Below are 4,568 nucleotides of genomic sequence, written 5' to 3' on the forward strand. Positions count from 1 at the left end.
AGCTCTGGGATTGAGCACTGAGCTGCAAAGATGCTCTGCTACTGCTGCAGTGCTGCCAGTGCCCAGCTGTGTGTGAGGCAGAACCCGCAGCAGGCTCACAGAGGGAGTGAAGCCCAGAATGTGCCAAAACATGCCAAAATGTGCCAAACCATGCCACCTCTTCACAACCTGCAACACAAGAAAGGCAGCAGAAGTGGGAACTCTGGAAAGACAGAACAGGTGCAGTGAAGGAAACAGCAAATGGAGTAAACAAAGCACGTGGTAAGAAGGAATAAGGAGAGACTTGTGTCAAATCTTGAGAGAAAAAGCTGGGGAGAAAGCAACAAAAAAGGCACATCTTGCTTATGACAGAAAGCCAGAAGTGAGGGTGGAAGATGTGAGAGCTGCTGGGGGTTTGTGATCTCCAGGGCAATCCATCCCACATCTGTCTCTGAAGGCCCCACAGTGCAAAGGGGACATTTCCTCAGTCCCTTCTGGGAGCTGATTGACCCATGTCCTGGCACAGGAAAAAATCATCAATGGGTCTCAGCTACATCAGGTGACAACTCTGCTTCTGAAATCTCCTTTCAGTGGGAACCTGCAGCAAGGAAGGCAAAAGACATAAAAGTTCCCATCCTAACTGGGCATGAGGGTTATGAGACCTGATGAGGGGTGGTGACACACTGCCAGTTGCAATGAGCCTTTGGAGAAACTGTTCTGTTTCCTTCTGTTCTGACTGCAGAGAGGACAAAGGGAGTCAGGCAGAGCTCACCAGCTGAATTCAAAGGCCAAAGTTGGTCAGACTAAAGAAAAAGACACTGGTACTGCCTATTTGATTACCTACCAGTTATCTGTGTCTAATACACTCCCTGATACAAAGTGCAAGTGTTCCCCTTGGAGTCTGTCACAGAGCTCCATTCCACCTGGTTTTTCTCCTGTTTATGCAGGAAATGTCAGCTTGCTCAGCAGTTTGCAAAACAAAACATGTGAAAGGAATCCCCACCAACAACAGATCCAGCTGAGAGGGACTTGTCCAGGCCAAAGCACTTGTATGGGATCCACCTCTATTCACCAAGTGGGAATATGCCTAATTGGAAAATTAGCTGCACAGTAACATCCAGGCACTATTTATGCAAACTTATATTTTCTCCATGCTGGCCTTGGTTCAGCTCAGTTTCCAAGGCTGCCTGTAAACACTTGCTTCCAAAGAAAAGCACTTTGTTTGACTGCAGTTCCCTCTCTCTTTATCTCTGTGTTTTCCTTTCTTCTCTTGGTTTTTAATTTCAGACTCACCAGTATCACCTCCTGCCTGTGTTAGCTCCCATCAGCAATGCTGGACTGGCTGCTATGGCTGATCGGCTGATGGCAGCTCCATCCTCACACACACACATCCCTCTGCTGCCTGCTGGCCTCAGCCTGTGCTTGGCTGTCTCAGGGCTGTCCCCAGCCTGTGCTCCAGTGACTGCTTTTCACCACAGCTCTTCCTGTCTCCAGTGCTGCTTCCATGGAATTCACACTCTGGTTCTCTGCCAAAGGCCCACCATAACCCCTGCACGTCTGTCAGTGTCCCTACACCCCTCTTCTTCACTCTGGGTGGCTTTGCTTCTTTATTTTGGTCTTCAGCCTCCACTGGTGTACACGCACTCCTTTAACTCACCACACTTCTTCCCCCTTGCAGCTATGTCCATTTTTCTGCTCCAGTAGCAACCTCTCCCTTTCTTTGCTGAATTGACCTTGACGTGAATTATATGCTTGTTTAATTCTTATTGTCTAAAGGAAATATTCTGGTTGCTAAGCAATAGTTGTGTCCTTATTAAAAACTCAGAACAATTCTGATTTACAAATTTAGTCAGTGATCGTTTCTGAGCAAGTCAAAAGAAGGTGCTTTTCCTTCTGCTAACAAACAGCAACAGGGTGTCTGTCCAGCTTTGATGATGTTTTATTCCTTACAAAGTAGAATTTAATCCAGGTGCTGCCTGTTTTAGCACCACTGTATTGCTATAAACAAGAGCAAGTTTACCTGATAGAGGAATTGGGATGTCACCTGGTCTGGGGCTCTCTGGATGTGCCCTGGAGTTGTTCTTACTGTAATATCTGGAGATAGGTGTAAACGTAATGCCAAGCTCTGCCAGAACTGAGCCTCAAACTGACTTTGGTCTAAAAAAAGGAAAAGTTACATAGCTTGGCCTTCCTAGTTGGAAATCAGGACCAAGCAGTGTAGGTTTCTCTTCTGAGATGAGATTCTCTTTATGTCAGACCCACAAAAACTCCAAACTAACTGGGCCCTCTCCACTACAATGAAATGAGACTAGAAAAAGTGATCATGACAGGATCCCTATATAAATACTTCTGAACCTTCCCTTTCCTCAGAAATAACCAAGTCCTACCCTCCCCTTTCCCTGTGCTTGTTTCTATAACCATTCCTGAGACACTGCTCAAAGGTTTGAAGAAATCTTGTCACATATTGACTCATCACATACCAGCAGTCTGGATCAGACAACGCAAAGGGAACAGAAATTTCTGTCTCTCCAGGCAGAAAATGTCCCACAGGCAGAGAAAAGGGAAACTGAAGGGAGAACGCCCAAGGGTCAGAATTCAGGCTCTGGAGTTGTAGCTGAAGGCCCTAAGGCTGTAGTAATTTGCTCATCTTGGAAGTTACACTGGGGCCGAGTCCATCAGAAACCAGATGTCACTTCAGTCTATCCTGTCAGTGCTAAACTCAACAGGGATGCAGAACAGCTGGGATGAGCATCAGCAGATTCCAGTGCCTGTGAGGAATCCCAGCTTAACGTGAACACTTTGTGTGTTTTGAGGCGGCTCTGCATTTCTCTCCCACCACTCAGGAATGCTGAGCTTTTTCTCTCATAGCACTTCCCAATGGTTTTATTTACCTTATTTTAATGCAGATCACTGTTTCTCATAAGGGCAGTGAACTTGAGCAAATACTTTGTTATTCATGAGACAGTCCTTCGTGTCCTTTTGCAACTCCTTCCTATGTCACTTCACAAGGTCACGTGCATAAACCACCTCTGTCACATCTCTACTTCATAAAAAATCTTCAGAAGGAGCAGAAACTATGATCAGAGGAAAGCAGTGCTATGGAAAGTATATTGCAATTTCCTGCACTGGACAAACAGGGGCTTTCTCTGGGGATGAGGGAACTGCTTTTGAGTTAACCTTCTCCCCACCCCTCCTTTTTCTCCTGCTCCCGACTTCCCTCCCTCCTTCCCACAAGTAGCCACAGGGGGACAGTGAAGGGGGCTGTGGTCAGTTCATCACACATTGTCTGTGCTGCTCCTTTCCCCTCATGTTCCTCCCTGCTCCATTGTGGTCTACAGTCCATGAACTCTCCGGTGTGGGTCCTTCCCACAGGCTGCAGTTCCCCATTAATTGCTCCAGCATGGGTCCTTTCCATGGGGTCACAGGTCCTGCCAGAAAACCTGCTCCTGCACAGGCTCCTCTCCATGGATCTCAGCTCCTGCCAGGAGCCTGCTCCAGCACAGGCTCTCCAAGGGCCACAGCTTCCTTCAGGGCACATCCCCTTGCTCCAGCATGGGGTCCTCAAGGTGGTTGTCAGCTCCATCATGGACCTCCCTGGGCAGCTGAGGACAGCCTGCCTCCCCATGCTCTTCCTCATGGACTGTAGGGGAATCAGCTCGGGCCCCTGGAACAGAGACTTGGCTCTTCTTTGACCTTGGCGATTGTTCCTCTCGTGTATTCTCTCTCCCAGTTGCTGCTCAGCAATTTTTGTCCTTTCCTAAACCAGTGATCCACCCCAACAAACCTTGCCATGTAAACCAAGTCCATGGTGTTAATAAAAAGATTTTGAAAACAAGCTCAGAGTAAAACTGTAATTTGGCTACAGTACAAATTCACGTGCCATTTTCATAATCCTCTTACTAGGTATATTTATGGAGTATGAAAGACAAGGGAACATCCAAGATGCAATGTTTTTTCTGGACTTTTACCACCCTAGTGAATGTTGAAGACACTTGTGGCTTCAGAGATTTGTCTATGAGGTTTCAGACTCTGCAGTACAGTCAGTAAGAGAACAATAATGAAAAATTTCTTCTGAAAGTCAGCTCTTCTAAAATCATATCCATAGAAGTATCTTGTTCACTTTCATTTCCAGTGTCCCTCTTTCTTTTCCCAGCCTTTGTCACCTGTCAGTAAAAAGAAGAAAAACTGTGCAATGTGCATCACTTAAAAACTCTCCTTTCTGGGGGAGAGCTGCAAGTTTCAGTCACTCTACCAATCCATGGATACACCCATTATCTCTTAGGGAGAAGCAGAGGTCAATTAGCTACACACTGGCACAATGTCATGGGTTAGCTAGCATAGTCCCGGAAGGGATGTCCTTGCAAAGGGTTGCTCACAGCTTCCTCTATGACCTAACAGAACCTATCAGCTGGCCAGTTTGAATATGGACAATTCTTTGAGCCACTTAAAATTGTGACCACCTCTGTGATACACACTTAAGAATAGTAAACCCCACGGCAGAGTCTCTCTCTTGTTTCCGGTGCTGGGACAGGTGGCTCTGGGCCCTGGGGGGGGCCAGTGGGCCCGGCCCAGGCCCTGCTTGGGCCAGG

The sequence above is a fragment of the Corvus brachyrhynchos genome, unplaced genomic scaffold (assembly GCF_000691975.1).
Source record: "Corvus brachyrhynchos isolate BGI_N302 unplaced genomic scaffold, ASM69197v1 scaffold216, whole genome shotgun sequence".
Taxonomy (NCBI): Eukaryota; Metazoa; Chordata; class Aves; order Passeriformes; family Corvidae; genus Corvus; species Corvus brachyrhynchos.